General features: G+C 45.5%; 1 protein-coding gene and 1 pseudogene across 5 annotated transcripts in view; one reads left to right on the forward strand and one right to left on the reverse strand.

Moving 5' to 3' along the window:
• The window catches only part of GOLM2 (golgi membrane protein 2), a 122180-nt gene that overhangs the window by 7737 nt on the left and 100960 nt on the right, over positions 1–13483 (forward strand). The window lies entirely within an intron of this gene.
• LOC118674961 lies at positions 1479–1929 on the reverse strand (annotated as a pseudogene).

Below are 13483 nucleotides of genomic sequence, written 5' to 3' on the forward strand. Positions count from 1 at the left end.
GGGATATTGGCCTATGATTTTTCTTTGTAGTGTTCTTACCTGGTTTTGGAATTAGGATAATGCTAGCTTTGTAAAAAGAGTTTGGAAGTTTTCCCTCTTCTTGAAATTTTTGGAATAATTTCATGAGGATAGGTATTAGTTCTTTGATTGTTTGGTAAAATTCATTTGTGAAGCCATCCAGACCAGGACTTTTGTTTGCTGGGATTTATATTTTATTTTATTACTGCTTCAATTTCATTAGTTGTTATCAGTCTATTCAGATTTTCAGATTCTTCCTCATTCAGTTTTGGAAGAGTATATGTTTCTAAGAATTTGTCCATTTTGCCCAAGTTGTCCAATTTTTTGGCATATAGGTGTATAGGTTTGGCATATAGGTGATTGTATTTTCTTACAATCTTTTGTATTTATGTGAGGTCAGTTATTACTTTGCCTCTTTCATTTCTGATTTTATCTATTTGGGTCCTTGCTCTTTGTTTCTTGGCGAGTCTGGCTAAAGATTCATCATCTTGTTTTTCTCTTCAAGGAACCAACTCTTGGTTTCATTGATGTTTGTATTGTTATTTTAGACTCTGTCATTTATTTCCATTGTAATCATTATTATTTCCTTCCTTTGGGCTTTTCCTATTGTTCTTTTTCTAGTTCTTTTAGGTGTAGGGTTAGATTATTTATTTGAGATTTTTTTTGCTTCTTGGGGTAGCACTGTAATGCTATGAACTTCCCTCTCAGAAATGCTTTCTCTGTGTCCCATAGATTTTGGGTAGTTGTGTGTTCATTTTTATTTATTTCCAGGTAATTTTTTATTTCTTTCTTGATGTCTTTGTTAACCCATTTATTGTTTAATAACATGGTATTTAGCCTCCATGTATTTGAGCTATTTTGAGGTGTTTTTTTATTGTAGTTGATTTCTAGTTTCATACCATGTGAATTGACAAGATGCTTGGAATGATTTCAATCTTCTTGAATTTGTTAAGACTTATTTTGCATCCCAACATGTCGTCTATCTTTGAGAATGTTCTGTGTGCACTTGAGAAGAATGTACATTCTGCTGCTTTGGGATGAAATGTTCTGTAAATATCGGTTAAATCCATCTGATCTAGTGTGTCATTTAAGGTCGTTGATTTCCTTGTTGATTTTTTGTTCGGAAGATCTATCCTCTGATGATAGTGAGGTGTTAAAGTCCCCTACATTGACTGTATTGCTGCCCATCTCTTCCTTAAAGTCCACCATAAGTTTTGTTATGTATATTGGGTGCATGTATGTTTACAAGGGTTATGTCCTCTTCTTGGATCCATCCCTTTAGTATTATGTAGTGACCATCTTTGTCTCTTGTATGTATGGCCTTTGTGTTTTGTTTTCTTAAATGATACAAAGTGTTCTCTTTTTTTTTTTTTTTTTTTTTTTTTTTTTGAAGGAAGGGACGCCACACCTCTACTCAATTAAGAGAAACATTTTTATCAGCATAGAGGTCTTTTTCTTTTTTACACATATGCCATGAATTCATAGGGAATGAGTTCTAGCAGCTCAGGCTCCTTTCCATTGGTTCTCACAGAGTGTGCTTCTCTGGGTGGAGTAGGCTGACGCTTCAGTCAAACCCAGGTACCTTTCTCTTTGGCTTCCTTCTTTTTCTGATCATTTTCCTTCACATGTTTCAGGAAGTTATCTTGGCCCTTAGAGTGCTTAACATGCTCAATACATACTTTAATTCTCTTGGCAAGAAGCTTGTCATTAACCTGTTTGTTCACAGCAGTGTCCACTGCATGCTGGGTAACATTGTAGACTCTTCCAGTTTTGCCATGGTAACATTTTTGGGGCATTCCTTTTTTTAACTGTTCCCATTCCCTTGATGTCCACAGTATCACCTCTCTTGTAGATTCTCATGTATGTGGCCAAAGGAACAACTCCATATTTTCTAAAAGGCCTAGAGAACATATAGCCGGTTGCCTCTACTCTTTCTCTTTGTGTTTTGGTGAATTACTCAAAGATGGTGGTTCTGGCTGAAAGGTTATGGCCTTTGTGTTTAAGTCTATTTTGTCAGATATGAGAATTGCTACCCCAGCTTTCTTTCATTTCCATTTGTATGGAATATTTTTTCTATCCCTTCACATTTATTCTGTGTGAATCTTTTGTTCTGAGTTGGGTCTCTTATAGACAGCATATATATGGGTCATGTTTTCTTATTCATTCAGCTACCCTATGTCTTTTGATTGGACTATTTAATCCACTTACTTTTAAGGTTATTATAGATAGGTAATTATTTATTGCCATTTTTTGCTCTAAACTTATGTTCCTCTCTCTCTATTTCTTTTTCTTAAAGCAGTGGCTCAGTGGTTGCGTGCTGACCTATGAACCAGGAGGTCACAGTTTGATTCCCAATTAGGGCACATGCCTGGGTTGTGGGCTCGATGCCCAGTGGGGGATGTGCAGGAGGCAGCCAATGAATGATTCTCTCTCATCATTGATGTTTATATCTCTCTCTCCCTTCCTCTCTGAAATCAATAAAAATATATTTAAAAAATAAAAGTGGTATTGTTTTTTTAAAAAGAAAAGAAAAATACAAGACCAAATTTCTTCAAGATTAACTATACCAATGTACCCAGGAAAGAAAGGAATCTTATTAATGTCAAACTCTGTACAAGATAGGCTTTTTACATGTTTCATGAATCTTCCTCTTGTTATGGATGAAGAAACAAGCTTAAGAGAATGGCAGATTCTAAACTCAGATCTGTTAACTATATTTACCACATAGTATTTTATATATATACTAGAGGCCCGGTGCATAAAAATTTGTGCACTCGGGGGTAGGAGGTCCCTCAGCCCGGCCTGTGCCCTCAGGCAGTCTGGGACCCCTCAGGGGTGACCACTTTCTGGCTTAGGCCTGCTCCCCGGGGGATTGGGCCTAAGATGGCAATCAGACATCCCTCTGGCAGCCCAGCAGCCCTCGGGGGATGCCCACTTGCCAGCAGGGAGCAGACCTAAGCTGCAGTCGGACATCCTTAGCACTGCTGAGGAGGCAGGAGAGGCTCCCACCACCACCGCTGTACTGGCAGCCATCAGCCTGGCTTGTGGCTGAGCAGAGCTCCCCACTGTGAGAGTGACTAACCATTGAGCGTCTGCCCCCTGGTGGTCAGTGTGTGTCATATGACCAATCATTCCCAGTCTTTCTGCTGTTAGGGTCAGTTTGCATATTACCCTTTTACTATATAGGATAGAGGCCTGGTGCATGGGTGGGGGCCGGCTGGTTTGCCCTGAATGGTGTCCTGGATCAGGGTGGGGGTCCCGCTTGGGTGCCTGGCCAGCCTGGATGACGGGCTGATGGCTTTTTGTAGCTGGTCACACCCCTTTCAGGGTGGGGGTCCCCACTGGGGTGCCTGGCCAGTCTGGGTGAGGGGCTGAGGGCCGTTTTCAGGCTGGCGAGCGACTGAAGCTCCAAGCCTTTTTTTTTTTCTGTTTTTTCTTTATTCTGGGATTTATTTACCTTTTATAACTGTCACTGGAGCTGAGAGCCAGCTCCAGCTCTGAGGCCGTGGCTGGCTGAAAGCAGGTATCTGGGTTTGTTTAGCTTCTATAATTGAAACTCTGTTGCCATCACTGGCACTCTAAGCTCTGAGCCCGCTGGCGGCTGAAAGCAGATTTCTGGGTTTGTTTAGCTTCTATAATTGCAACAATGTTGCATCCGGAGCTCAGAGCTGGGCTGCGGCAGTTGGGGAACCTTGGCTTCTTCCCTCACTGGAGCAAGCAAACCTCCTGTTCACTTCAGCTGCCTGGCTGCCGGCCGCCATCTTGGTTGGCAGTTAATTTGCATATCTCACTGATTAGCCAGTGGGAAGGGTAGTGAAGTTACAGTTAATTACCATGTTTCTCTATTACTAGATAAGAGATATATATATAAGTATATAAAATTTTAAACATGTGAAATGATCCTATCTAATAAAGGAGAAACATGGTAATTAGCATACGACCGCTACCCTTCCCATTGGCTAATCAGGGCAATATGCAAATTAACTGCCAGCCAAGATGGCGGCCAGCAGCCAGGCAGCTTGAAGCGAACATGAGGCTTGCTTGCTTCAGTGACGGAGGACTCCAACGTTCCCCGCCTGCCACTGCAGGCCTCTGAGCTGCAACTCTAAGCAACTATGTTACAAATATAGAAGCTAAACAAAACCCCAGAAACCTGCTTTAGTCCTCTGGGCTTCAGCCAGCAGGATCACAACATTGTTTCGAATACAGAAGGTAAACAAAGGCCAGAAACCTGCTTTCAGCAGCGGAGGCCTAAGAGCTGGAGCCAAGCCTCAAAGCTAAAGCTGGCCCAGAATAAAAAAAAAAAAAAGAAAAAAAGGAGCTGTTGGGAGCTTCAGTCACCCGCCGGCCTGAAAACAGCCCTCAGCCCCTCACCCAGACTGGCCAGGCACCCCAGTGGGGACCCCCACCCTGAAGGGTGTGTGACCAGCTGCAAACAGCCATCATCCCCTCCCCCAGGCTGGCCAGGCACCCCAGTGGGGACCCCCACCCTGATCCAGGACACCCTTCAGGGCAAACCAGCCCCTCACCCTGCGGCTCTGTGTGTTATAGTGGGCGGGGCCACAACCTCCCTATCTGCCCTGCTCTGTTCGTGACAGGGGGCAGCGCCCCAACCCCCTGATCGGCCCTGCTCTGTGCCTGATGGGGGGAGCTTCCCAACCCCCTGATCGCCCTGCGGCTCTGTGTGTGACAGGGTGCGGCACCCCAACCCCCTGATCGGCCCTGCTCTGTGTGTGACAGGGGGCAGCGCCCCAACCCCCTGATCGGCCCTGCTCTGTGTGTGACAGGGGGCAGCGCCCCAACCCCCTGATTGGCCCTGCTCTGTGTGTGACGGGGTAGAGCCATAACCTCCCCATCGGCCCTGCCCTGAGTGTGAGAGTGGCGGTGCACCCAACCCCCGGATCGGCCCTGCTCTGTGGGTGATAGAGGGTGGCGCCCCAACCCCCACCCCACGGGCCCTGCTCTGTGTGTGATGGGGTAGAGCCATAACCTCCCCATCGGCCCTGCCCTGAGTGTGAGAGTGGCGGTGCCCCAACCCCCTGATCGGCCCTGCTCTGTGGGTGATAGAGGGTGGCGCCCCAACCCCCACCCCACGGGCCCTGCTCTGTGTGTGATGGGGTAGAGCCATAACCTCCCCATCGGCCCTGCCCTGAGTGTGAGAGTGGCGGTGCCCCAACCCCCTGATCGGCCCTGCTCTGTGGGTGATAGAGGGTGGCGCCCCAACCCCCTGATCCGCCTTGCTCTGTGTGTGACAGGGGATGGTGCCCCAACTCCCCTATCGGCCCTACTCTGTGAGTGACGGGGGGAGCTCCTCAACCACCTGATCGGCCCTGCTCTGTGCATGACGGGGGGGAGTTCCCCAACCCCCTGATGGGCCCTGCTCTGTGCGTGACAGGGTACAGAGCCCCAACCCCCCGATGGGCCCTGCTCTGTGTGTGACAGGGGGCAGCGCCCCAACCCCCTGATTGGCCCTGCTCTGTGCGTGACAGGGGGTGGCGCCGCAACCTCCCCATCGACCCTGCCTTGAGTGTGACAGGGGGCGGCACCCCAACTCCCCAACGGCCCTGCTCTGAGCCTGACCAGGGGCTGCACCTAGGGATTGGGCCTGCCCTCTGCCACTTGGGAGCAGGCCTAAGCCAGCAGGTCGTTATCTCCCGAGGGGTCCCAGACTGCGAGAGGGCACAGGCCAGTCTGAGGGACGCCCCCTTCCCCCTGAGTGCACAAATTTTTGTGCACCAGGCCTCTAGTATATATAATAAAATTATATATTATTATATAAAGCAGTTATCTTGTTATGCCCAGATTTGAAGACCCCCCCAAAGATCCACCAGAGAGCACCAAATCCGATGCAAAAGCATAGAGGCTTTTATTCAAGCCCGGGACTTGGTCCCCCCCCCCCCCCCGCCCCTGCCTCCATTACTGGATGCAAGAGAGAGCCCCGAGTCCCAAGGGAACAAAGAATTTATAGGGCTTGGGGTCAGGGGGGTGGAGGCACACTCTGACCACTGATTTGGCCGATTCCGGTTGGTTGAGTGAGGGCCGGGGGCTAGTGACGCAAGGGCAGGGTGCAGCTAGGGTCTGGTTACACAAAGACGGGGGGTGGCTAGCATACTCTTGGCCTTGGGCTAGTTTCCCCCGCTTTCCCATTGGCCAAGATAAGGGCAGGCTGAGTAACTGATACATTCTGTGGCTTTTTTTTTGGAAGAGGGGTTAAGGACACAGCTATCAGTCCTGTTCTGTCCTTTCATTCTCATCAATAAATCAAATGACTTTAGTATTCACTATGCCTGTTAGTTCCCAAGGGTTTCTATAGCAAACTGGGAGGCTTAAAACAACAGAAGGTTATTATCTCACAGTTTTGGAGATTAGAAGTCCAAAATTAAGATGTTGGCGGGTCCATGCTCCTACTGGAGAGAGGAAGATTCTTCTAGCTTCTGACAATCTTAGGTGTTCCTTAGTTTATGGCAGTGTAACTCCAGTCTCTGTCTCCATCTTTCATGGCTGTCTTACCAATATGTTTTATGTCTGTCTCTGCATGGTGTTATCTTCCCTACCTAGCCTTCATATAGCATTCTGTTTTCTCTTCTTTTAAGGGTTCCAGTCATATTGGATTAAGATCTACCCTAATTCAGTATCACTTCATTTTAACTTTATTACATTTGTAGTGACTCTATTTCCAAGTAAGGTCACACTCACAGGTATTGGGGGTAGGGTAGGATTTCAGTATATCTTTCTGGGATCACAATTCAACCCGTAATAAATCTGTTGATCAATTTGGAGTGAATTGAATCTTAATATTGAATATTAATAGCCCTGCACACGAATCTGTGCGCCAGTAGCTCTCTGCGGGGCCTGGCCGCTCCTCACCTGCTGCCCAGAGGCTGTCCGTGGCTCAGAGGTCCATCTGCGGCTGGGTGTGGAACACTTGCCTCGTCGCCAGGGTGATGACGCAAGTGCCCGCCCCCCCCCCCCCCCGGCACTCCATGCCCGCTGCCCAGAGGCCCCCGCTCTCAGCAGCCACCCCCCGGGACTGGGGGACTCCGGTGGGGCTGAGAGGACTGGGCACTGCCATCTTTGTGACTGAGTGATGGTTAATTTGCATATTACCCTTTTATTAGATAGGATTCTAATCCATAAACATGGTGTCTAGGTCTTCCTTAAAATTATAATTTTATAAATTTAACATTTTATAATTTTCAGGGTTCACCACTTACATATATTTTGTTTCATTCATTCCTAAGTATTTCATGTGTTTGATGTTATAAGAAATGGAGTTGTATTTTTTATTCCATTTCCATTTGTTCTTTGCAGGTATATAGAAATGCTATTAATTTTTGTATATTGATCATTTCCCTGAATAGGACGAATTAATTCTAGTACTAATGGAAACTAAGGAATTTTAAGGAATCTACCAAAAGAGCCACTAGAACTCATTAATAATAGATTTTTTAAAAAAAAATTAATGCCTTTTAAAAGTCTCTTTACACAATTATGTCATCCTCCCTTTCCAATTTTTTCCCCCCTTGCCTTATTGTATTGGCCTAGTGAAATTGGATATTCTTGCAGAAAAGCATTTGGCAAAATTTAACATCTACAGTGGGGCCTTGACTTACGAGTGTCCTGACTAATGAGTTTTTTGAGATACCAGCTGTGTCGGCCAATTTTTTGCATTGAGTTGATAGAGTAATTTGAGTTAACGAGCTCCTTAACGAGCTCGGTCTCAGAACGAATTAAAATCATAAGTCAAGGCCCCACTGTATTTATAATAAAAAATTCTCAGCAAAATAGGAATAGAAGGAAACTTCCTCAAATTTATAAGGGCTGTCTATCAAAACCCCCAGCTAACATTATATTTAATGGCAAAACTAAATTTAGTCTTTCTCCTAAAATCAGAAACATCTGAGGGTTTTAAGTAGAGGAGTTAGTTGATCAAACTGAGCTTAAAACATTACCCTGACTGTAGAATCGAGAATTGATTGGAAGGGAGAAAAAGTTGATGTAGGGAAAATAATTACACATAAGATTTTTGTTTAAAAATTTTTTTAGTAGTGCAGATGAAAGATAATGGAGTCTTCAACTAAGCACAATGTAATTCTTAACCTGGACAATACCAGCCTCAGGGAGCATTTTGATTAGTACTCATGACTGGGGAATGTTAATAGCATTTATGCATGGAGCCAGGAATGATGATGTTCTGTATTGCAAGAGAGAGTCCCAACATTGAAGAACTCCCCTGCTCCAAATGCCAGTAGCCCCTTAATGGAGAAACACTGAGTTACTTAAGGCACAGAAATGGGGAGAAATAGAATAACAAGATTTTGAATACGCTTGATGTGTAATGGGGAGTCAAAGATGAATTTCTGGTTTGTACAACCCAGCTGATTGAAGTACTGTGACCTCAGGTAGGAACCTTAGATTATAAGTTAGTTTGAGAAGAGTACAATTTTAGGTAAGTTTAGTTTGAGAAATCTATAATAATAAAAGGGTAATATGCTAATTAGACCAAATGTCTTTCTGGGCATCATTCCGGACATCCATCTGGACAAAGTCAGGCTGGAGTGAAGCCCAGGTCCCAGGTGCCTGCTGGCAGCAGCCTGAGCGAAGCAGCCTGGTCCCGGGTGCCTGCCAGTGGCGGCTGGAGTGAAGCCCAGATCCCGGGTGCGAGAGGGAAGCTGGTGCTGGCAGCCAAGGGAAGGAAGGCCTACTCTTGCATGAATTTTTGTGCATCAGACTTCTAGTCCTATATAATAAAAGACTAATATACAAATGACCGAACGGCGAACGACTGGTCGCTATGATGCACACTGACCACCAGGTGGCAGACATTCAACTCAGGAGCTGTCCCCTGGTGATCAGTGTGCTTCCACAGGGGGAGTGCTGCTCAGCCAGAAGCTGTGCTCATGGCTGGTGAGCATAGCAGCGGTGGTGGGAGCCTCTCCTACTTCTGCGGCAGTGGTAAGGATGTCCATGCGGAGTGGGCCTAAGCCGTCAGTCAGACATCCCCCAAGGGCTCCCAGACTGTGAGAGGGTGCAGGCCAGGCTGAGGGGGACCCCCACCACCCCGAGTGCATGAATTTCGTGCACCGGTCCTCTATAAAATAACAAGTAGGCAGTTGGAAATATAGTTCTGGAACTCAGTAGAAAGGACGGGCTTTAAGAACAGATTTGTCTGTAATGGTTGTTGAAGTCTTGAAGTCATAGGAATGGCCTAAGTTGTAGAGTGAGATACTGAATATATAAAATAGAGCCTTGCAAGCATATAAGACTAGTAGAGGAAGAGCAGGTTGAAATGACTGAGAAAGAATAGCCAAAAAGAAGAAAAATCTGGATGTAGGCCAAGGGAAGAGTTGTTAATGTTAATTGCTGTAATTATATATTTATAATTGTCTCTCCATACCTAATTGTGAGCCAAGCAGGGCTGTATGTTCTATTAATCTTTGTATTCCTGTAGTTCCTAGCATATGTTTTGAGTGCCTGGTTCATACTAAGGTAATAATTGTTGAGTGAATGACCATATCTGCACATATATATTGGATCTATTTTTTTCATGTTTTTCACTTTTATATTGTGAATTTCTTGACTATAAAAATCTAGTCTTAACTTTGTAAACACATATATTTGGTATTATGTGCTATGTGTGGACTCACTGAATATTTGATTGATTCAGCGCTTTGCACTGGTTCTTAACCAGAGTATGTATAAATATGTGCTAGGGCTAGATTATTCACATATCTGGTTACACTACTTTTCTGAAAGACATAACAAAAATATTCTGATGTAGCTGTAACTGGTTTGGCTCAGTGGATAGAGCGTCGGCCTGCAGACTCAAAGGTCCCAGGTTCGATTCCAGTCAAGGGCATGTACCTTGGTTGCGGGCACATCCCCAGTAGGGGGCGTGCGGGAAGCAGCTTATCGATGTTTCTCTCTCATCGATGTTTCTGACTCTCTGTCCCTCTCCCTTCCTCTCTGTAAAAAGTCAATAAAATATATTTTTAAAAAATATTCTGATGTAAAACTACTCATTATCAACTCATCTTTCTAGCATAGAATGTATCTTTTCTTTGAAATGTATGATAGTACATTTAGTTAGTATTTTCTTCATTTAGAAACTCAGAAATATTTTTTTATTCAATTTAGCATTTAAGTGAAGAAAACCTTGGGGTTAGTTTAATGGGATTATAGTGAAAAAAATGAATTATCTTATATGTTGCACATCATCAGGGACTTGTTTCATAACCTGGAAACTAACTTGAAATAAACTCACAAAGGGTAAAATGATATAAGTCCTTGTACTGATATAGTGCTTTATGACTTTTCAAAGCACATACATGCATAAGTCATTCATTTGGGAAAGTTGAGTATCTACCATGTGCTAGGAGGTGCTACAGAAGGAAAGATGATAAGATTTATGCTTATCCTCAAAACTGGATCTAATGGGGGAAACACACATAGAGAAATAATATATAATGCATGATTAAATGCTATAGTAGAATTATTTATAAAGGGACTTGACAGTACAAAGGAACAATTGATTAATTGCTTTAGGAAGTCAGAAAAGAAAGGTTTCACTGAAGATGAATCCTAATGAATAAAGAGTAGTTCACCAAACTTAGAAAGGGGTAAAGACAAGAGGATTGTAAGTGAATCCAGGAAAGCTTGAAAGTATGTTTTACCTTCACAGGTCAAGTAGTTCAATACAAGAGTGGAATGTAAGATATAAGGTGGTGAGAAGGAAGGAAATTTGTGGCTATAGACAAAGATATTTAGGACTAGACTATTTTAATTACTTTTAAGTTTAGAATTCATGGGCATTAAGTGTATTCACAATGCTATAAAACCATCACCACTATCTATTTTTAGAACTTATTTTTATCATCCAAAACAAAAACTCTGTACCCGTTAAGCAATAACTGTCTTTGGCCCTCAGCCTCTGGTAACCCCTCTCTATTCTACTTTTTGTAGCTATGAATTTGTCTATTCTAAATACTTCATATAAGTGGAATCATATCATATTTGTCCTTTTGTGTTTGTCTAATTTCATTTAGCAATAATGTTTTCAAGATTTTGCCATATTGTAATATGTATCAGAACTTAATTTCCCTTTATGGCTGAATAATATTCCATTATATGGACTACTAGTAGCCCGGTGCACAAAAATTTGTGCACTCGTCAGGGGCGGGGGGGGGGGGGGCGTCCCTCAGTTATTAAACATTTATCGGCACAAGACTGACCACATTGGTGGTGGTGGTGGTCTTGTCAGAATGTGTTATATTATGCAGATGAAAATCTATTTGAACAGATTTGATGTATTTTCAAAGATAGAAGAATTGTCCCTGTCAACTATTTTAGTTGATTCATATCTTCACTAATTGTCATCATTGCAAAGTTTTCAGTCCCCATATGGATTGCTGGATGTAATAGGTCATGCGCTGTCCCTGTCCTTTGTAGCCTTTGTTACCTTAAGGACTCTAGTTTTCCATTTATATGTTTAAGTACCAACCTTACTGGCTTAAAAATGTAAGCTTTTAACACTGCTCTCTCTGTTCCATATCTTCCAATGAAAAATGGAGTTGGGTTGTAGCACAGGAGAGAAATTCAGAAGGGGAATATTGAAGTAATGACTGCAGTAGGTGAAGAGGGAACCTATTTCCCTGGCCACAGGCGCTGGCGCCCTGGACCACAGGGCTGGCAGCTTCTCCGGGTGGCTGCAGCCTGGGACCTCAGGCGGGTGGCTTGTCCGTCTCCTGGGCTGCAGCCAGCCGCAGGCGCTGGCGCCTGGACCAAAGGTGGGCAGCTTCTTCTTCTTCTGTGCTTCCAGGGAGGGCAGTCAGTTATGTGTATATGTGTGTGCATGCAAACATAGGCGTGTACATGTGTGTATGTGGAAATCTGCTGGGCAAGTCAAAACCATAGAAGAGTTGCCTCCTATCTCTTGAATCTTCCAGAGATATCCCCCACTTTTTTATTCTATCACTACTGGAGAGTCAGTATTTGCAGCCAGCCAGCGACTCTCTCAGTGTCTCTTTTTTTTTTTTTTTTTAATATATTTTATTGATTTTTTACAGAGAGGAAGGGAGAGAGATAGAGAGTTAGAAACATCGATGAGAGAGAAACATCGATCAGCTGCCTCCTGCACATCTCCCACTGGAGATATGCCCGCAACCCAGGTACATGCCCTTGACCGGAATCGAACCTGGGACCCTTCAGTCCGCAGGCCGACGCTCTATCCACTGAGCCAAACCAGTTTCGGCTCAGTGTCTCTTTCTGACTTCTTCTTTCCCAGTCTGTCTTCCAACCCCGTAATCATATTTCCACCTGGATGCATCATGTTTACTCCCAATATGCTGGACCGGGTCTCATGGGGTTTGCAGTTTGAAAGCTGCTGCTATCTACATGGCGGCCAGGACCCGGTCTCAAGGGGTTTTACCCTCAAAGTTTGAAAGGTGCTCGTGATCTACATGGCAGCCAGGACCCGGTCTCAGGGGGTTTTACCCACGCAGTTTGAAAGGTGCTCGGGATCTACATGGTGTCCAGGACCCGGTCTCATGGGGTTTGCTGTTTGAAAGGTGCTCTCCATCTACCTGGCAGCCAAGACCCAGTCTCATGGGGTTTTACCCTCAAAGTTTGAAAGGTGCGTGTGATCTACCTGGCAGCCAGGACCCGGTCTCATGGGGTTTGCAGTTTGAAAGGTGCTAGTGATCTAGGTGGCAGCCAGGACCCTGTCTCAGGGGGTTTTACCTGCGCAGTTTGAAAGGTGCTCGAGATCTACTTAGGGGTTAGTGCCGCCTCTTCTCTGCCGCTGGGGCTTCTCTGATCACTGATCACCGGTATGGGTGGAGGGCAAGGAAGAGGCGGCCACCGGCGCCGCTTCTTCCCTGCACCGCACGCTTCTCGGATCATGGCTGGGGGTCGGGCAAAAGCTGTCAGGTTCTCCGAAAACGGCTGGGGGTCGGGCAAAGGCTGCCCGGTCCTCTGATCACAGCTGGGGGTCGTGCAAAGGCTGCCTGGTCCTCCGATCACAGCTGGGGGTCGGGCAAAGGCTGCCCGGTTCTCCGATCATGGCTGGGGGTTGCGCAATGGCTGCCCGGTCCTCCGATCACTGCTGGGGGTCGGGCAAAGGCCCCCCCGGATCTCCGATCATGGCTGGAGGTCTCACAAAGGCTGCCCGGTTCTCCGATCATGGCTGGGAGTCACGCAAAGGCTGCCTGGTCCTCCAATAAGGGCTGGGGGGTGGGACAAAGGCCCCTGGTTCTCCCATCATGGCTGCGGGTCGTGCAATGGCTGCCTGGTCCTCTGATCACGGCTGGGGGTCGGGCAAAGGCTGCCTGGGGCTCCGATCACAGCTGGGGGTCAGGCAAAGGCCATAGCTGGAGGTCTGGCAAAGGTGGCCGGGTTCTCCAATCACGGCTAGGGGTCCAATCACGGCTGGGGGTCGGGCAAAGGCTTCCCCTTTCTCCAATCACGG

This window comes from Myotis myotis, unplaced genomic scaffold (genome assembly GCF_014108235.1).
Source record: "Myotis myotis isolate mMyoMyo1 unplaced genomic scaffold, mMyoMyo1.p scaffold_m19_p_1, whole genome shotgun sequence".
Classification (NCBI taxonomy): domain Eukaryota; kingdom Metazoa; phylum Chordata; class Mammalia; order Chiroptera; family Vespertilionidae; genus Myotis; species Myotis myotis.